Source organism: Rhinolophus hipposideros (genome assembly GCF_964194185.1).
Source record: "Rhinolophus hipposideros genome assembly, contig: HAP1_SCAFFOLD_177, whole genome shotgun sequence".
NCBI lineage: Eukaryota > Metazoa > Chordata > Mammalia > Chiroptera > Rhinolophidae > Rhinolophus > Rhinolophus hipposideros.
In genome coordinates, this window is record NW_027669364.1 from 1 (window position 1) to 22,428 (window position 22,428).

A 22,428-nucleotide genomic window follows, 5' to 3' on the forward strand; every position below is an offset into this window, starting at 1 on the left:
TCTGTTCTGGCAGAAAGAGCCACCTAGGGAAGAGTCTAAACTCTGCTGTGAAATGTAGACTGTCCCATGAGAAGTAAGGGGTTTAGCAATAATGAAATCAAGTTGCATTTTAATTGTTAATCCCGTTTCCACTCCTACCCAGGAAATTAAGTGTGGTTTTCATAAGTGACATGTCTCTTCCACTTTTATTTGGCCTAATCGTCAATGTCAGAGGAAATTGGTGACTTAGGCTAGAGAAGAGACCGAAGGGATCGTCTCCCGGACTAGTTCTCGGCTAGAATTCTGCTGGCGAATCACAGTCACCCTAGGAACTTGGAAACCATTTACAAGCTAGGCTCTTCCTGAAGGTTTTGACTATGGAAAGCTAATAAGGCCTGGACATGTGTTGTTTAGAAATATCTCCCTGAGATTCTGATACAACTCTTGGTTAAGAACTACTAGTGCAATGTATCAATTCGCAGATCTCAAATACTTAAGAAATCTCTAGAAGAGGTGGAGTGTGAGAGGTGATTCTCCTTCAGCTCTCTCCTTCCCAACACTCTTCGCCTGACTTTTGAACTGTCTGTACCTCTGGGCTCGAGAAGTGGAAGGAAATATCATTGGCGGTACCTGCTGGCTTAAAGAAGAAAACCTTTTTCCTTTCAGCCATCAGTCATTCACTGGTGCTCAGAGAATCTTTAGAAATTTGCTGATGGGTGGTCTCCTAATGCATAGAATCGGGCCCTTTAAGAGTTTTGCATGTTTGTTTGTGCTCAGGTTGTTAGATCAACAAATGCTTACTGCAAGTGGGGTTTTCCTGCAGTAATAGGAAATTGTGAACCTACTTTTTTTGCCTGTTGTTCTGTAAATCTCCAGTTTTCTTTTCTTTGTTTTTAATTAAATTTATTGGGATGACAATGGTTATTGTATTTAAATGGGTTTCAAGTGTACATTTCTATAATGCGTCATCTGTATGTCATAGTATGTGCTCACCATCCAGAGTCAGTTCTCCTGCCTTCACTGTATGTTTGACCCCCCCTTACCCTTCTCTACTATCCACCGTCCCCCCCTTACGTTCTGGTCACCACTGAACTGTTGTCTGTGTCTATCAGTTTTTGTTTCCTTGTCTTGTTCGTCTGTTGCTTTCAGTTTAATATCCCTCATATGAGTGAAGTCGGATGGTCCTCGACTTTTTCTGTCCGATTTGTGTTGCATAGCATAATAATGTCATGGTCCATCCGTGTTGTCCCAAAGGGCAGCATTTTATTTTTTCTATGGCAGAGTAGTATGCCATTGTGTATGCATACCACATCTTTTTTATCCAGTCATCTGTTGAAGGACAGTTTGGTTGTCTCCACTCCTTGGCCACCGTAAATGATGCTGCAATGATCGAAAGTGTGTGATAAATTCTCTCAGTATGTCTGTGAAATTCATAGAGCCGTGGCATAATCACGATGGTAGGTTTAAACATGAAATCCCATGAAGTTAGTAGCAATACAGATGGGAAGTGTCAATAATTTAGTGTCAGCAGTCCTATAATGTAATTGTCCATTGGATTAACAATCTGAAAAATGAATACAAATAGATTATGGTTTGAATAAGAATGGGAAAAATTCTTGAAGTGGGTGTAATGAGTCTAAATGACAGTTTTATTGCATGTTGGGGCCCAGTTTTTTAATGAAGCATATGATACTAAAAAACAGAAAGATTTTACATACAAATATTCACATTATACACAAACGTTTGGAAACAGCAGATAAAACATCCCAAGTGGGCCACGGACTAATTATGGCTCCTTGATATGTTTAGTTTACCTCCATATGTTGAGTGAACATCGAAAGTTTTGGAGACTCATGAAGAAATAAGGATGTCAAGCTTCTCCTAAAGAATCAAGCCTGGTCCCCTTGAGCCCTGACTACAGATGGGTGTCCTGTGGCGAGGCTGCGCCTCTTATATGAGACATGTGTTCCCTAGTGTGCTACTGTCCCCACCTGGGTTCTTCACTTACTTGGGTCACCTTCTTTGCCTCCGTAAGCACTGGAGTGTGCGATTCCTGTTTTATAGAATATTTTGATAAACGCTTCAAGATTTTCAAGACAGTCTATATTGATTTATTATACGTATTCTGTATTAATCACCTTAGAATGAGACTGAGTTTTTCAAGCTAGAATTCCTAAGTTGTTTTTCTTTTAAAAAAAACAAAAAACAAAACACTTCCTTTATCATTATACGTCCTATAAATAATCATACCCATTGAAATGTCTTTAAGTCTTATGAGGTCAATGATGGTTATAGTTGTAGATGTTATGCATAGTCCAGGCAGTATTCTATCATCCTCCTCAACGTGGTTCCTTAAAAATGCAAGTGATTTAGTCACTTTCATGATGCTAAAAATCATCCATATAGATCAGTATTAAAACGTTAACTGATAAGCCATGATGTTTTATTTCGGAGTTATATTTTGCCTGAGCTATAAAATAATTTTAAGTAGCAATTAAAATAGAAACAGAATAAAAAACAGATTTTTTCAAAAAGTAGATAGGCATTGGGCTCCCAAGATTATCCTTGTAACTGAGAATAAAATTTCACATTGAGCTTACCAACAGCCAAGATAAAATCCCATCGTCTTATAATGGGAGAAAACCCATGGACCATTTAGTGATAAGCAATCAAAGGTCATTTGAAGCCTAACTCTTTTTAATTTAGAGTCCATTTCCTTAGTGACCCTTTTGGAGCAGGAGAGCCTGAAGTTATCATCTGGGATCCTGAGAACATGGATAGAAGAGAAGCAAGCAAGTTTGTATAAACTGCAGAAAACCTTCACTTCTGTTGGAAAGCTCTCCAAACTGTATCCCTGAAATTCTATGATACTTCAGATGTTAATGTTTGCCACAGAAAAGTATTGTCAAATCGGGATTAAGCGACCTGAAACACTTCTTTAGTAATAGCCATATAAAGCACAGTTTTATATTTCTCAAATACCGGTGATCTTTCTGGAATATTCCTACTGGGGCACAGTAATTAATTTCTGCTAAAGTACATATTCTTTGGAATATAATGTAACAAACTCTACCCCAGAAATAATTATTTAGGTTATCAATTCAATAAAACGACTTAAAGCATTTACGTCTATGTTTTCGAACTTGGAGATACAGGGATGAAGAATAGCCCCTGCCCTCAGAAAGCTCTGGGTTCAGGTGGGGAACGATAAAATAACTGCAGTATAGTGCGATAGAGATTGTGATGGGAGCAAAGTTCTTGGCACCAGGACCGTCAGTGTTTGAAGGGAGTTCTGGAGAATGAGGTGGAAGTCCATCTGTTAGAGAGGAAGGAGGAGGATATTTTAAAGGGAAGGAGCAGCAGATGACAACACAGAGGGCTACTTTTTATTTACTTTCTCTAGTGTATGTTCAAGTTTAGAGGATCTTTTATGAGTTTTCAAATTCAATTTAGAACTATCTAGCTTTTTAAGCTATAAACTGTTTTCTCTGTTTTACAGTTTGATTTTACACCACTTTTATTTGCTGTGTATAAGGACCGCTGGAAAATGGTGGAATTTTTACTCGAGAGACATGCAAACATACATGCAGTTGATAAGTGGAAAAGGTACATTTGTTTGTTCTTTTTTTTTAACTTAGAACTGTTTTAGAGCGGTAACAGTTACTCAAGTCAGAAAGATTAAATTAAGAAGAAGAGGATTAACCTATAATTACAAAGTGAAAAATATCAGCACATCGTCAGTTAGGTAGAAAAGCAATTATTCTGCCTGGTGAACAGGAAGAACCGTAGCCTACAGGATTCATATTCATTTATGATATCGACTGATGTCATTTGTCATTGCAGTTTTTGGTCACATGGTATTATATTAGCTAAAGGGTTTTCACAGTAGCTTTACTAGTTTTGTATAGTATGGACTCTAACTTAGTTTATGATACAATATTGGATTTAGTCTCTCTGACAGTTTTTTTTAACCTCTACTGTGTATTCAGGTTTCCTTAAAAGATGCACGTTAAACGTAAATAGGAGTTGATTTTGTTGTTTGGATGACTGCTTTAAATTGTTTTCTTCAAGGAATACTGATGTTATAGGGTTTGCCCTAAGTGACTGTGAATTACTACTACCAGATATTCCTCAGTTTTTATCCTTTTTCGTTTCTAGTCTATTTTGATGGTTTTTTTTTTATCATTTTTAATTGGTATGGGTAGAAGGGAGAAAGACAGCATTAACTGAATAAACTTCTTCTTTAATGAAACAAGTCATGGATGGGTGATTAAAAAAGAGATGGGCTTTCAGTTCACTCAAGACTGGCTTCAATGCTCAGCTTTCCTATGTGTCACGTGTGTGACCATGGGAACATTACTGTCATCACCAAACATGTTTCCCGATGTGGAAACGAGGGAAATAATATCTCCTTCAAGTATGGTCGTGTGTCTTGACCTGGCATGTGATTCAGTGCCCAGCACATGCTTATGAGCACCGTTAACTCAATGATGACAATGTTTACTAGAATTAGTACTAATATTATTGTTTTGAGCCTGCCAAGTAGCTTTAACTTGCCTGACTTCTAGCTGACTTTGGATGTACCATATATAAGACTAAGGAAGAAATGGGAAATTCTTCATTGAAATCTTCACCTACTTCAGATAAGTGACCTCAGCAGAGTTACTTGTCTATTAGAGAACTTTAAATTAGCACCTTCTAGGTAATACCCAAGTGGAGCAAGAGGCTTTTTTTTTTGTTGTTGTTTTTATGTCCCTTCATTTTAGACACAATTTGGACATAATTTACAAAGATGAACACTTAAGCATGTAAATGGTCAATTCTATACAGATAAGCAATATATTGAACTTGGTAAAGTCTCTCAATGTTGCTGTTTACGTAATTTAAGTTCCTAAGGGTGAAGTTGTCTCTCCGTTATTTCAGAACAGCCCTCATGCTTGCTGCAAAGAATAAGTCCTCAAATACAGTCCGGCTTCTGCTTCAGGCAGGTGCAGATGTCTTTGCTCAAGATGACATTGGAAGGACTGCTGAAGAATATGCTTTATCTAAGGGTTTGACGGAGTAAGTGTGTACATTGAAATGGTAGTTATCAACAAACTGGGCTTCCAGACACTTTCACTGTTACTTCTTAGGGAACAGGTGAGACGTCCTAACTGGGGTCAGGCAGGGGGGGGATGGCAGTGAGTTAGTAGACATCCTCAGCCAGAAAACAAACAGTCAGACGTGTGAGACGTAGCGAAGGGACAGATTCCTTATCCCAGAACTTTGAAGACCTTTATCTTTAGGGATCCCCACGTTCTCCATTTCATTCCAAGCATAACCCCTGTGTTTCAGGTACCAATAATGTCTCTTCTCTGACTTTTCCAACTAGTTATTTGGGGGTGTAAATTGTACAGTTTAGCAGGAAATTCTCTATTTTCTGGAGGCTATTGGCTATGCTCCCCTCTTGAATTTTTCAAGAAGCCAGAGTGTTCCCTAAGTCCAAGGGGGACCATCCTCTTTCACAAGTTAGATGGAGAGGGAAGGAAGGTCATTCTGGTCATTCATTGGTTTCCATCGATTGTGTTGCTGCACGGTTGCTATAGAAACGGTCCTGTCGTCATGACTCCCTATGCTCCAAGGTTCCCTTGCTGATCCCGAGTCCTCTGTGTCCATGGTTTTCCACACTTGGACTTCAAAGTGGCGATATTTTTAACTTGACATGCAGATGCTCGCTTACATCCTTAGCTCCTATTCCAGAGCACCAGCTCCCTGTCCCGGGAGTCTGGACTTCTAGCTTTAGCCACACACAGCCTTCCCCAACACTGAAAAACTATGCGGGGCCCACATCTTAGCCCAAACCTCATAATGACTTACCCTTTTGAGTGTCTTGTTGTGTCTTCTGCCGGCACATGTTAGTTGGAACTTTCTGAGCTGTCAGAGAGGTGCCAGTAATGCTGCAGGAAAAGATCAGACTTTCCTTTCTCCTGTTACCAGATCTGTACCCCAAGGCCACTTGCTATCCCATGGAGTATCTTTCCTTAGGTCCTGGAAGGTCCCATACGCCTTTCCCAGAGTAGTAGACACTAACTTGCCTGTGATTCCTTAGTTAAGATGAGGCTCAGTGATCTGTTTTCCAAAATAATGAAAATCTGGCCAGTGACTTGACTCTCCCTCAGGTTTCAGAGTATTTAAAGTTTTGCCTGACACGGAAGCCAGTAAACAGAAAGCTCTGGATCTAAAGGAGGTTACTTGGTGTTAGAATAGCTGCACCCCTTCCACGCCTCATGAGTGTGCATGTGTTCTATCTTCCAAGTCAACTGGGGATGCCTAGGAAGGTTAGAAAGATCTGAGAGGTCAGAGTTTCAGGAGGTAGACATGAGACGGAAGTAGTCCAAGCCAGGTCTTGACTTCTGTGACTTTTCTGCCACTGGTGTGATTAGCTACGATAATAGGGGCAGTTATGTTATCTACCTTATTGAGGTAACATATTTCTAAACGCATTTAATTACAAATTACATAATAGCTGAGATGTACTGAATTACAAACCACAAAGAGAGTAGCTGATAACCAAAATTAAAAACATTTTCTGTAAACTGCAACATTTGAATGTTAAATAGAACCTATGAAAAGCACACATTAGGTTTATTTGGAATTCCAAAATAATTTCAAAAACTAAAGCTCAAAAATACTTATTCCATTGCCTTACCATTTTGCTGTATTACCTATTTGATCCTCTGACAACCTATAAAATAAGGCAGTGAGATGCTTGGTTTGTAGAGGAAAGCTCTGAGCCTAACAGCGGTGACTTCCCCGAAAATGGATCTTGTGGGCTATAGAACTAGGATTTCTGAGTTCTCAACTCTCGCCCCTGCTAATTCTAATTAACTGACTGAACTATGCTGCCCTCAGCATGACTGGTTCACCTTGCTCTTTTGTCTTCTTTAATCACATGCTTAAGAAACATTTTGTGCAACTTACTATGGGTTTTTTTAACTTAAATTTACAGGGGTGACATAGGGGTTTAACTTAAATTTATAGGGGTGACATAGGGGTGACAATAGGGGTAAAATTACATAGGTTTCAAATGTACAATTCTTTAATATATTGTCTATATATCACATTGTGTGTTGACCACCCAGAGTCAGTTCTCCTTCTGTCACCATATGTTTGACCCCCTTTACCCTTTTCTACTATCCCCTCTTCCACTTACTCTCTGACAACCACTGAACTGTTGTCTGTGTCTATGAGTTTTTGTTTCTTTATTTGTTTGTCTTTAGAACTTACAAAATTGAAGCGTATGGGATAATTCAAGTTTTTATATTAGCTCAGACATTACCTGAAATACTCTAAGAATTCCATGTTTTGATAAATGTTTTCCTGTCAGTATTAAAACAGTAATATTCTCACCTCTTTTATACATAGCAACGCCCAACTAATTTCTGATTATAAAAAGGAAAGGAGATGTAAAACGTCTTCTGACAGTAACTTTCGAGGTAAGACTCTTAATGGTGAAGTATTCTTTGTGGTCCTACCAGACATACAGTAAGACTAAGAAAGTTTTGCTATTGAAAGAGCTGTTAAAAAAAATGTGTATATTGCATGTATATTTTTTCTTTGTTAGTTAATGTCTTTCTTCATAGTCTAGTATTCAGAATTATTATAAAAGTTAATTGTAGGTAATTTAAAATCTGAGAGAAAAGAAACTCATTTATCTAGTCATGACCCCTACAATCCCATATGATATTTATGTAAATAAGAAAAATGATTTTTAAATTAGTATGTTGTATGTTGCTTCTATAATCACCTTATAAGTTGGTCAATAAGTTGGACTTGTAAAAATAAATATTTGTTTAAATTTTACAGCAAATGGATTACATGTAGTGATTGAATTCTTGTTATTACATTGTGGTTTGTCTCACCATAATGTAACTAAAACTAGGAACTCAACAATACCTTCCTAGTCCCACAAACAAATGGCAAACAATAAGAGCTGCAAAACTTAGCCAGTGTGAAGGAATCGCAGTGAGACTGTTTTTAAAACGTATCTACTGATACAAGTCAGTAAAGCTGTGCCTTGTTGAGAAGCATGGGTTATTTTCCATGTGGATATGCCAACAAGGTCTCACTATTATCACCTTTTTTCCTCATAAGTCAAAACAGAGTGAGACATGTTGACCTCATTAGAAGATGTTTTCTTCTGTTAGTTGGATAGTTGTCATGACAGTGTAATTTCTCTAGAACAATATGCTCTGTAGCCACTAGTCAAAAGATAATCATAATAAATGTTCCCATAGCCTAACTTAGGACTCAAAAGATTATAATAAAAGTACAGAAAAGTTTCACAATGACAAAAACGCTATTCTACTCACTGAATGTGGCACCTTGTGCACTGTGCAATCTGAAATGCCCGAGGACCCCTTTAACTTAGTAGACCTCTATCAAAGCACTTGTGTCGGTGGTTTTGCAAGTTATAGGAAACACAGAGATGAAACGGAATTTGATCTTTAATGTGCCCCTAAGACTTTAGAGCTGTCCCTGGTTTATTTCTATGGTTTCTTAAAACAGAATTTTCAAGGGCGATCTTTTCATTTATTTATTTATTTGCCTCTGCAGCCATTTGCTGTGTAACCATCAGGTGTCTTTTAGGCACTAAGTGTTATTTTGATGTTGTAGAAGACAAGCATTTTAAAACCACAGTCCCTACCTCCAAGGGCGTGTTCTTATTATTGTCATTTTTATTATTTATTATACTTTACACAGTGCTTACTAGGTGCCAGAGCCCACTGAGAGCTTATAATTATCATTATTGTTTGTTATTCGGTGTGTAGTATCAGATCTGACAATTAAGTTTGAGAACTTGCCACCGTGCGCTTACATTGGCAGCACTGTACAAACAGCTCAGTAAGGTTTCATAACCTTGGTATATCAGTGTCTCAGAGTTGTGTTTGTGTTGATGTGTGGCTGTGTCTTGCTGAGTGGCAGTGTCTTGCTCGTTGTTGTTGCATGTTTTTGTGTGCCATTGCGAGGCTGTCTGAGCTTGAATCAGAGCTATGATCAAACATTAAATTTCTTGTTAAACTTGGCAAGAGTGGAAGTGAAATCAGGAACATGTTAGTCCAGGTTCATGGGGATAATGTCATGAAGAAAACGGCCATGAACAAATGGATTAAACATTTTTCTGAGGGGAAAGATTGTGTCACTGATGAAGAGACGTCATGGTGGCCAGAATTGACCAGAACTGAGGAAAACATTGCAAAAATTCATTGAATTGTGAGTCAAAATCATTGGCTGACTGTGAGAAGCGTAGCAGACCAAGTAAACATCGATACAGAAACAGTTAGGAAAATTTTAACTGAAAATCTTGGCATGAGAAAGGTGTGTGCAAAAATAGATCCAAAGGGGCTCACCGATGAACAAAAGCAAAGGAGAGTCAAAGGTTGCCAAGACCTTTTGGAGAGGCAAGACAATGTTTTGAGCCGTGTTTTCACTGGTGATGAAACCTGGGTATACCAATACGATTCTAAAATAAAGCATCAAAGTGCACAATGGACGTCAGCCAATTCTCCATGACCAAAAAAGTTCTTCCAGTCCAAATCAAGAATCAAAACAATTTTGCTAACCTGTTTTGATATCAGAGAGATTATTCATTATAAATTTGTACCAACTGGACAAACAGTTAAGCATGTTTAGTTTTTGGAAGTTCTGAAAAGACTGCATGAAAATGTTAGAAGAAAACAACCTCAACCTTTGGCCCACTATTCATGGCTGTTGCATCACGACAATGCACCAGCTCACACGGCGCTGTCTGTGAGGGAGTGTTTAGCCAGTAAACAAATAACTGTATTGATATACTCACCCTACTCACCTGATCTGGTCCCCAATGACTTCTTTCTTTACCCGAAGATAAAGGAAATACTGAAAGAAAGACATTTTGATGACATTCGGGACATCAAGAGTAATACAACAACAGCTCTGATGGCCATTCCAGAAAAAGAGTTCCAAAATTGCTTTGAAGGGTGGACTAGGCACTAGCATCGGTGCACAGCTTCCCAAGGGCAGTACTTAGAATGTGACCATAGTGATATTCAGCAATGAGGTATGCAGCACTTTTTCTAGGATGACTTCGTGAACCTAATTGTCAGATCTCGTGGGCCAGACACTTTATGTCCATGATGATGATTTCGGTTGTAAAAACCTGGGTAGGATTTAAGGGAAGTATGCAGTGTGAGTGGGAGTTGGCCAGATAAAGAGGCAGGACCGTGTTGGGCAGGGGAAACAATAATCAAGATTACAGGTTTGGCAGAAGGAACTGCAGACATAGGCTAAGATACACAGTGAACTTCGCAGGATTTACAAGCAGTTCAGTTTTGATGGTATAAAAAGCGTGCTGTGGGAATGGTTGAGAAGGTGGTGAACACCTAGGTAAGGCGAGCTTAAGAAAGTCTTTAGTTCTAGAGAAAGGAGTTGCTCTTATCCTGTAGGCCTTGGGAAATATATCAGTTAGAATAGTTTAGCTGCAGGTAATAGGTGACCTAATTAACAGTGGTTACAACAGGAGGCACCAGGATGGTTTTGGTGGTTCTGTGATGCCATGAGTTGCCTGTTGTTGTCCCTGTTTCAGTTGTGAGGTTGTCAGTGTTTTGTTTAAGTCTCATTTGCTGGCTGGTTAATTAGCAACGGCTCCAAGCATCATATTCTCACAGGACAATATCCAAAGGCTGAAGGACTGCGTTTCTGTGGTATATAGTTGGCATACCACATTATATCAGTTCAAGTGTACAACATAGTGATTTGACACTGATATACCTTGCGAGGTTATCACCACAATATGTCTAGTAAGCATCTATCACCCTTCAAAGTGACTGTAATATTATTGATATTTTCCCTGTGCTGTTAACTACATCCCTGTGGCTTAGATATTTCATCACTGGAAGTTTGTACTTCTCATTCACTTTCTTTTTCGTTCATCTCTTCAACTCCCTTTCATCTGGGAAAAATCAAGTTGCTTTTTTGTAGCTATGGGTCTGTTTCTGTTTTGTTTGTTTTGCTTTTCTAGGTTCCACATATAAATGAGATCATAAGGTATTTGTCTTTTTCTGTCTTCTTTCACTTAACATAATACCTCTAGGAACTTCCACATTGTTACAAAGGGCAAGATTTCATCTTTTATGGATGAGTTATTATTATATCAGTTATATTAAGGATGAGTTAATTATTCTAATATCAGTTATAGTATTACTGTATACACACACACACACACACACACCTCACACACATATCAAATCCTCTTTATGCATTCATCTATCGAAGGACGCCTATGTTGCTTCCATATCCTGGCTATTATATATACTGCTGCAGTGAACATAGAGGTGCAGATGTCTTTTCAAATTACTGTTTTGGTTTTTGTTGGACAAATACCCAGAAGTAGAATTGCAAGATCTCATGGCAGTTCTATTTCTGATATTTTGAGGAATCTCCATACTGTTTCCCCCAGTGAATATAACAATTTACAAATCCAAAAACAGTGCAGGCTCTGTTTTTCCTTTCCTCCACTTCCTTGCCGACATTTGTTATATGGTGCCATTTTGATGGTAGCCATCTGAGAGTAATGAGGTGGTATTGCTCTGTGGTTTTGATATCTGTTTCCCTGATAAACGGTGATGTTCAGCTATGTGATTCTTTTAAATAGGAAGAAGACTGAGAGGCTGCCAGTATATCCCTTAACATTTCCAGGCTAGGGTACAGCACATGCTGGTTCCCACAGCAGTTAGGGGTAAAGCAGTCACTGTGATTAGCTTAGTATAATCATTTTTCTTTGTGGAGCTGGAGAGAGGCCATGTTCTTTGTGTATTGGGACAGTAAATATCCACACAGCATTGTGGTTCTCCAGTGAGAATGAAGATGAAGAAATGGCAAGTGGGCAGGGACTCAGCAATGGTTACTGCAGGGATCATGGGAGAGTTTTGAGCAGACTAGGAACAAGATGAGACGGCATTCGGACACTCTGGTTGTGGTATAAAGCAGGGACCAGCAAGCTTATTCTGTAAAGGGCCTGATTTTAGGCCATGTGGTCTCTGTCATACCTACTCAAATCTGCCATCATGGTGTGAAAGCAGTCGTGGGCCAACTGAATAGGCAAGACTGTGCTACAGTAAAGCTTTATTTACAAAAATTGATGGCAGGTTGGAGTTTGCTGGCCCCTCACATAGAGGATAGATTGAAGAAAAGCACATGAAAATAAGTGGCAGACAAAGGAAGCTTTTACTTCCTTGGACTAGTATCAGTCCATTGTGATATTTTTCACCCATCCATTTTGAAAGAAAAAAAAGTCAGGAAGGTTAATTTATTCAATTTAACATGTTGGTCTTTGCTGGCTAATGTCTTTCTCATTTGTTTTGCTGAAAATAAATCCTATTCATTTAGGAAGCAACAATAAGAGTCGGTGGTGTTTCATTTCTTCCCCCTGTGAAAGCCATCTGCTAAGAGCCCCTGTTTGACTAGGGCAGTGGCTGTGGAAAAATAAAGCAGAGCCTGGAGAGTGTTATGGTTAATACAATTTAGTGATGATTGAATGTAAAAAGTTAGTGGGGAGTGAGAAAACTAAGATGATTCCTAGGTTTCCAGAATGTGCACTAGCATTTCAATGGGACATGAGAAGAGTGACTAGGACATTATCAGATGGAGAGAGAAGAACAGCAGGTCAATAGGGAAGACACGTTTTTTTCCTCTGAATGTTGAGTTTCTTGGTATATCCATGGGTAACTCATCCTACATGGATATAATTTTTTGTTTCCTTTTCACATATTCTGTTAACCACTGCTTTTTCATACTAGAGCTATGTTTTTAGTTTTATAAGCAATAAAGAAGTTTAGAAAGCAAAGGAACTCTATAATCAGTGTACATTATTATACTACAAGTGATAGTTATATGTTTTTCTGTAATTATCCCAGTTACTTGATTGATTCATAACTCTTATAAAAAGGACATAAACCCTACCTAGTTGTAGAAAATTGACAGTGTGATCTCTTCATTTGCTATATAGGAACTGATAGAACATGTTGTCATTAGGATGTTTTATTTTTTATTCTGATTAAAATAGGATGGTTGCTTGTTTTACAGTATTTTCTGACATCATTTCATTTATCCTCTTTATGCCTTTATTCAAATATATCTAGCTCTACAGGAATCTGCAAAAGAAGAATAAAAAAAAAACAAATTTAATGATAGGTAATCTGCAAAATCACCTTCTGACCTTAATCATGTAGAAAGCATCAACCCAAAGAATGAAAATTTCATATAATGCCATTTATTAGAGATTCTTAACACCACCCCTAGGTTTGGTTATTCACTAGAGCACTTTACAAGACTCAGCCTATAGCTGTACTAATGCCTGTGATTTATTACAGTGAGAGCAAAATCAGCAAAGAGAAAAGGTGTATGTGACAGTGTCTGACAGGAGGGAACCAGGCGCAAGTTTCTAAGACGCATGTCCTGCGGAGTTAGCAGGATGTGCTTAATTCCCCACTGTTAAATTCTGGCACCACATGTGAAATGCTGTCTAGTGGTACCGGAGTCTCATTAGACTCAGTGCCTTCATGGAGTGCTTTCATGGCACGCCAGTCACATAGGCAGCGTCCCCCTAGCAGGTGCTAACATTCCTGATTCCCAGAAGGAAAGCGAGTGTCCAGCATGAACCACCTTGTTTGTACAAGCATTTCAGGCACGGTGAGCCACACTTAGTTAGGGAATGGTGGGAACCCTCCCCATATGCAGGTTTCCAGATACCAGCCAAGGGCCAGCCATTCAAGCAGGACTTTCAAAGGATAGCAGTCAGGCCTGCTGTATGAAATCTTTTCTGCACAGCAGTTATAGGCATGACTTAATTTTTGGTGTAGCTTAAAATTTTATTTTAATAGCAAGTAATATGGTGACGTGCCTTGGTACTGGTTTTGGTTGTATCATCCATTAAAAATTGCAGTGCTGGTTACTTTTTTGCCTTTTCGTGAGTATTTCAAAGGTATTGTACATACATTACTATGGCAATAACCATGGCAATTACAATCTTTTTGTGTGATTAATGTTTCAATATAGCTTTTGAATAAAATCAGCACAATGATTTTTGATTTACAATGAGAATCAAAGTTGTCCTGTAAGTACAGGGACGATTCCATTTTGATTCACTTGGCATCCCTATTCAGCATGCTAATGCGAGATGTTCAGTCACGTTTATCAGTGATTTTCTTGTGTAAGTATTCCAAAAATCACTTGCTTTGTTTATGGCTTTTCATATGCTTCATTCGGTTGGGTGAATAATCATATTCTGATACTGGATCTTTATATTCATTTTCAAGGTGACTGTATTTTGAAAATAGCATTAATGTGTTCATATCTGGTAATAGCAGGTTCAGTGGAAAACTTTTTTTTTTTTTAATTAGAAAGCCTTCGTTTTTAGAGCAGGTTTAGGTTCAGGGCAAAATTGAGTGGAGAGTAGAGAAAGTTCCCTCAAAACCCATGTCCCCGTCCACACAGAGCCTCCCTCACTGTTGACACCCTGCCCGCGGGTGGTACATTCACGACGACCCATGAACTGCACTGACTCAGCATGACCACTCACAGCACACACTTGACGTTAGAGTTCACTCTTGCTGTGGTCCAATCTGTGGGGTTTGACAAACGTATAATGACAGGTCTCCCCCCTTCCAGTCTCACCCAGACTAGATCCACTACTAGATACCCTCTGTGGCGTTTCCTCAGCCCTCCCTTCTCCCTAACCTCCGGAAGCCACACGTCTTTCTACTGCTTCATAGTTTTGTTTTTTTCTGAATATCATATAGTTGGAATCATACAGTGGCCATCTTTTTGACTGTTTAAAAACTTAAAACTCCAGGGTCATTGAAGGTAGTTATTCAAGATAACCTCTTTGTCTTTTGGGGGGGGGGTGTTTGTTTGTTTGCTGTTATTCATCGGCTTAGGATTTGATGACATATGACTTACAAGGTAAAAAACCATGATTTCTATACACATTTGCCACTATGGGGAGGGATGAGAAAAATGGCATCACACGCTGCTGTACAGCAATAACTCTTTGGACCTTCCTGCTCTATGAGGTGAGCCGGATAGATTCTCCAGCAATGGAGGGAAACAGTCTCAGGGGTTAGACTTGATAAAACTGGAATCGCAAAGTCTTTCATACTTACCCTGCACTGGAGAGAGGGCCAGAAAGAGTCTGTTTCCTGTGTTTTGCCGTGCTGCAAAGTAGACTGCCTTTGACTAAGCTGCTAATGACAGGGTGTTTCATCCTAAACTGAACACCCTTGACTGAAGAGCGGCACAGCGGTACTGTGTCAGAGCAAAACAAGTGGACTCTCTTCTAACTGCTCTTCATGACAGAAGTGCAGAAAAATCATGCTATTTAAATTGGACCGTGTTAGTTTATGATAGTGATTTTACTACTGATACCATTTTCGTTCACTCCGATGGGTTTGGTAAGGATTACAATCATTGTAAGTAGCACTTGACTTGTAGCTATCAAATGATTGCACATCACGTTTATTTTTCTCTCATTAGATATAAATGTATAATACATACAAACATGCATAAGTACATGCATGTACATACATATGTGTACGTATATATGTATGAATATATAAATATGAATATATATACACACATATATATAGGAGAGGAAGTAAAAGTTCTTCATGTATTAATTGCCCACCAGTTGTATCAGTAACATTCACTCTACTATAGTCTTCAGGGGTGTTCCCAAAGAAATATTTTTTCATCACTTCAGTCTGATGCTTTCAAAGTTCTGTGTTTTTCTATTGTGTATTTACAATGTATTTGAATTTTTTTTCTTTTAACAGTGGATGAGTGTTCTCAATGCGACCCTGCAAGCAGGTAGGATTTTATGGATTTCTAAAATTGCATGTTAACTAAGAGACTGCGGAGAGAAGCCAGTAAGCTTTAATGAGTGTTCTGCTCTGGGCTAGACCCTATACTATGTGCCTACCATTGGTTATCCCAGGTCGTCGGCACAGTAGATTTGCAAAGTAGCTGTGCCGTTCGGCCGTTTTTATTCATTAGAGGAGTATGGTTCCAGGAGGTGGATTAATTTAACCCTGATTCCATAGTTACCAAGTGGCTGACATGTGATGTGACCTTCAGCCTGCTTGGTTTCCCAAGTCCGTTCTCTTGTCCCTCAGCCTATACTGAGAAGTGCCTGGACAGGACTGGATTCAAGATTCAGGTACAAGTCAGGTGGCCTCAGAGAGTCCCGTTTAGTGATGCCTTAGTGCTGATTTAGAAGTTTCCTATCAAGCCCAGTTAGCCCAAGCTCTGTCTTAATGTACTTGACAATTGCAGCAGTCACGAGAACCTTGTTTTCACCATCAGTGTTGAGGGCAGATGTCAGTTCGCTGTGGCCACAGAACCACAGGTTGTACATAAGCAAGACCTAATCAGATAAATGTTTTCAGGGATAATGCGATGTACCCTTCTTGGGACGAATCGTTGTTCTGTAAGTGAAGATCATCTATGTATACACTGTTGTGTTAATTCAGCACAAATTGAGAGGATATTTTTCATTGATTTTTCTACTTACTGACTCCCATTACTGTGTTTCCATTTAAGCTAGTACGCTTCCCTCATTCTAGGAAGTTTTTTCTTTTTTTCTAGTCTTTCTTCCTTCTTCCATGACTTTTCTTGATTTTTTACCTTTTTCTCTGCTTTACTCGGGGTAGTTTTGTTGCTGTTATTTTTTTCCACTTCTGCCAGCTAAGTATTCTCCATTTTTCTAGACAGAACCAAAAATACATAGAATTCCAGGTGTTGAAGGAATGTTATCAATTAATTATTGCAAACACCCCTAGTACTTCATGCTGCCATTAACGTTTTGGTCAAGTGGTTGATCACATGAGGAGTTTGAACTCCAAGAGATTAAAGTGACTTATTTGACTACAGTGAGTGATGAAATGAGATTAGTATAGGTTTCTAAGCCCAGTACACTTCCTTCTTTATCATCCTTTGGGTGAGTGTTTTAATTATGGAAAGGTCTAGTGAATGCAATGGAAGAGGCTAAGAATGGAATTAGCAGGGGAATCCACGTTTCAAGAGGAACAACACAGGTTGGGATAGGAATAAGGCTCTTAGAGCAGAGATTAGACATCAGATGAGGGAAAAGAGATCAGAATGGTAGGGTATGACAAGGTAAAGAGAAATTACAGGAAGGAAGGACACAGGATGTTGGTAGTTGTCTAAAAAAGCAGATTAAAATAAGGGTCTCAAGGGCGTCCTGCCTGAACAGGTTGCTGCTGTTTTGCTTGTTAAATTGGAGGAACCAGCAAAATTTAAGGTTTGTGTGAAAACATATTAAACCTTTGAGCCTTTGGAAACACTCTCTTTATAGCAAGTAGGAATGTGGTATCATCCACCTGCACCCGGAATTACAGAGGGGGTCCCCTTGAGTCCAAAGGCACTGGAGATTGCTGAACTACATAGATCTATGGCCCACAGCAGGTGTCTCGTCACCTCCACCTCTTTGCCCAACGCGCTGATGTCCTTCCCATGGAGATGGAGGGTTGGGCAGAGGGAGGACTGATTGTGAAAACAGTAATGAAGTTGGGTAGGTGGTAACATGCCTGTGTTGGGAGTGGATGACTGAGGCTCCATTTAGCTTGTTTTCCAGGAACAGCGAAATAGAGAACTCCTACTGTGGGTCATTTGAGCCCAACCTTGTTTCAGGAGTCTATGCCTTCGTAGGCTGAAGTTTTCAAGTTTGGAGATTGCCAGGAAGCTGTGCGGACAAGTGATCTGGGAGTGGGGAGGCTAACAACGTACATATTTGTTCTTTGACTTTTGTACATGTAAGCTGCAAACATTTCATGCATTTCAGGGACCTCACTGTAGTGTTTTTGAGTGAAAACAAGGAATGGGGTAAGTTTAGTAACTGCTTTCTATGTTAAAGAAGCAAGACTGCCGTTTTTGACCCACACAGATTAATCTTTGAACCAGGGACAGACCATGGAGAAGGGTTAGTGTATCGTTCTACCTTGATTTAGGTCATTGCTTTTGTCCCAGTTCAGGTTCCTATTGTCAGCTATTAATTGCGTTTTCAATTCAGCCTTCAGGACTTTTGGTGAAAACAAGGTACTCTCAGGTGTTGCCAACATGTTTGCTGTCATTCTTTGTTATGGAAACTTAGAGTGTATCTTCATTAAATATTGCACGAGTTGGGAGTGGTGGAGGCAGCAATAGATAACTGATAGCTTTTCTAGAACATCGTCTAAATTTTAATCATATCAAGAAACTTCATTTCCTATGCAGATAGCTGAATTTTGCTCCCTTTGTGTTTGTTGTTTTTGTAAAGGAATGCACTCACTGTTTTTGTTGTGTATTTTTACCCTAAAGTCTTTCCTGGAAACCTGGCAGGAATGATTCACGGGCTATATCAGACGATGGACTCTTGCATGTTGGTACCAAGGTAAAAGGCTCCTGTGTGAAATTAACTTTTTTACTCTGAATTTAGTTTTGTGTAGCACTTGTAAAATTTAATAGTGTTCCCCCTACCATTGTTTTATGTTTGTAATGGAAAATGTGTCACTGTGAACCATTTTATAATATATCACCACTTGAGGGTTTTTTTCCTTTAAATTAAAGTTTATTGGGGTGCAATTGTTAATAAAGTGACATGGATTTCAGGTGTACAATTCTGTAATATATTATCTATATCTCACATTGTGTGGTCACCAGCCAGCCAGTTCTCTTTCCATCACCCCATTAGACCCCATTTAGCAATAGTCCTATTTCATCTTTACTTACCACCGAATACTATTCCATTATTTATATGTACCACAACTTCTTTATCCATTCATCTATCGAAGGACGTTTTGGTTGTTTCCGTTGTCTTACCCACCGTAAGTAAAGCTGCAATGAACATTGGAGCACACTTGTCTTTATGATTCAAAGTTTTCAGATTATTTGAGTAGATACCCAGGAGAGAGATTGCTGGGTCATGTGGTAATTCTATTTGTAATTTCTTGAGGAACCTCCACACTGCCTTCCATAGCGGCTGCACCAGCCAGCATTCCCCCCAACAGTGTATGAGGGTTCCTTTTTCTCCACAGCCTCTCCAACACTTGTTACTATTTGTCTTGTTGATGATAGCCATTCTGAATGGGGTGAGGTGATAGCTCATTGTGGTTTTTATTTGCATTTCTCTGATGATTAGTGATGTGGAGCATTTTTTCATATGTCTATTTGCCATTTGTAAGTCCTCTTTGGAGAAATGTCTCTTCAGGTCCTCTGCCCATTTTTCAATTGGGTTGTTTGTTTTTTTGTGTGTTGAGTTGCATGAGTTCCTTGTATATTTTGGATATTAGCCCCTTATCGGAGGCACTGTTTGCAAACTTTTTCACCCATTCAGTTGGTTGTCTCTTTATTTTATCGATGGTTTCTTTTGCTGTGCAGAAGCTTTTAAGTTTCATATAGTCCCATTCATTTATTTTAGCATTTACTTCCATTGCCTTTGGAGTCATAAAATTCATAAAATGCTCTTTGAACCCAAGGTCCATAAGTTTAGTAACTATGTTTTCTTCTATGCAGTTTATTATTTCAGGTTTTATGCTTAAGTCTTTGATCCATTTTGAATTAATTTTGGTACACGGTGACAGATTTCAGCCCTGTTTCATTCTTTTGCATGTGGTTTTCCAATTCTACCAGCACCATTTATCGAAGGAGCTGTCTTTTCTCCATTGTATGCTTTTTGCTTCTTTGTCAAAAATTGTCTGTCCATATTTATGTGGGTTTATTTCTGGGATCTCAATTCTATTCCATTGGTCTATGTGTCTGTTTTTCTGCCCATACCATGTTGTTTTGATTATTATTGCCCTTTAGTACAAGCTAAAGTCAGGGAGTGTGATACCTCCAGCATTGTTCTTTTTGCTTAGGATTCCTTTGGCTGTTGATGTCTTTTGTGGTTCGATACAAATCTGATGATTTTTTTGTTCTATTTTTTAAAATGTGCTATTGGGATTTTGATGGAGATTGCATTAAATCTGTATATTGTTTTGGTAATACGGGCATTTTAACTATGTAGATTGTTCCAATCCATGAGCATGGAATGTCTATCCATTTCTTTGTGTCTTCTTCAATTTCTTTTAAAAATGTCTTATAGTTTTCAGCGTATAAATCCTTCACATCCTTGGTTAAGTTTAATCCTAGGTGTTTTATACTTTTTCTTGCAATTGCAAAAGGAATTGTTCTTTTGCTTTCTTTTTCTGAGATTTCATTGTTAGTATATAGGAATACAATGGACTTTTGTACATTGATTTTGTAGCCGGCAACTTTACTGTATTTGTCGATTGTTTTCAATGGCTTTTTGGTGGAGTTTTAGGGTTTTCTATATATAGCATCATGTCATCTGCAAAGAGTGACAATTTAATTTCTTCATTCCCAATTTGGATGCCTTTTACTTATTTGTCTTGCCTGATTGCTCTGGCGAGGACTTCCAACACTATGCTTAAAAGCAGAGGTGATAGGGGACAGCCCTGCGGTGTTCCTGAACGTAGAGAAAAGGGCTTCAGTTTTTCATCATGAATTATGAGATTAGCTGAGGGTTTGTCATATATGCCCTTTATTATGTTCAAGTATTTTACTTCTATACCTATTTTATTAAGTGATCCAATCATAAATGGATGTTGTATCTTGTCAAATGCTTTTTCTGCATCAATTGATATAATCATATGATTTTTGTCCTTTATTTTGTTTATGGGATGAATCACATTGATGGATTTCTGAATGTTGAGCCATCCTTGTGCACCTGGGATGAATCTGCTTGGTCATGATGAATAATCTTTTTAGCATATTGTTGCATTCGATTTGTTAGCATTTTTCTTAGGATTTTTGCATCTGCATTCATCAGAGATAATAGTCTGTAGTTTTCTTTTTTTGTGTTATCCTTACCAGGTTTTGGTATCGGTAATGTTGGCCTCATAAAATGATTTAGGGAGTATTGTCTCTTCTTCAATTTTTTGGAAGAGTTTGAGTAGGACAGGTATTATATCCTCTTTGTAGATTTGGTGGAATTCACTAGTGAAGCCATCTGGTCCTGGACTTTTGCTTCTGGGAAGGTTTTGGATGACTGATTCAATTTCCTTAGTGGTGATCGATCTATTTAGATTTTCCAGTTCTTTATGATTCAGCCTAGGAAGGCTATATGTTTCCAAGGACCTGTCCATTTCTTCTAGGTTATTGAATTTGGTGGCATGTAGTCCCTCATAGTATTCCTGGATGATGCTTTGTGTTTCGGTGGCGTCCGTGATAACTTCCCTTCTCATTTCTGATTTTATTAGTCTTTTTTTATCTTACTGAGTCTACCAAGGATTTGTCAATTGTATTAATCTTTTCAAAGAACCAGCTCTTTGTCACATTAATTTTTTCTATTCTCTTTTTGTTCTCTGTTTCATTTAGTTCTGCTCTGATTTTTATTGTTTTCTTTCTGCTGCTGACATTCAGTTTCATTTGTTCTTCTTTTTCTAGCTCCATAAGATGTAAAGATGAGGTTATCTATTTGGGATTTTTCTTATTTCTTGAGATAGGCCTGTAATGATATAAATTTCCCTCTTAAAACTGCTTTCGCTGCATCCCCAAAATTTTGGTAGGATGTATTTTCATTTTCCTTTGTTTCTATGTATCTTTTTTTTCTTCTGTAAGATAGTTTTTGTTTTTTTATTTTTTTTTGAAGCTTTTCATTGTTCCCTTTCCAGTTTACTGTTTTTTTCTGTTTTTCACATTCTTTTATTCATTTCCGGTGCACAAAACAATGTAATAGCTAGACATGTATCATTTATATCCCTCACACAGTCATAACCCCCTCCCCCCTCCACTGCCTCTCTGACATCTCACACAGCCATTACATTTCCACTGTCTCTATTCCTAATGCTGTACTCCGCTTCTTGTAACTATATGTAATATATATGTAATATATATATTTATATAAGATATATATATATATAGTATGTATATATATATTTTTTATATAAAATATGTATATGTATTATATGTACATGTAAATTGTACTTGACATTCATTATTCAGCTTCAGGTGTACAGTGCAGTGATCAGCCATCTACATCATCCCTGAGGTGGTCTCCCTAATGAGACAAGTATCCATTGGATACCCTACAAAATCTTTACGAAATTGTTGATTACATTCCCCAAATTGACTCTCGTATCCCCGTGGCACTCTTGTGGTTACCAACTGTTCATTCTGATCCCGTGACTTTCCCCCTTATCCCCACCCCCTCATCTAGCAACCCTCAGTTTTTCCTCTGTGTCTTTGAGACTGTTTCTGATTAGTTCATTCATTTATTATTTTCTTTAGATTCCCCATATGAGATCATATGGTATTTGTCTTTCTCTGTCTGACTTATTTCACTTAATATAATGTTCTCTACGTCCATCCATATTG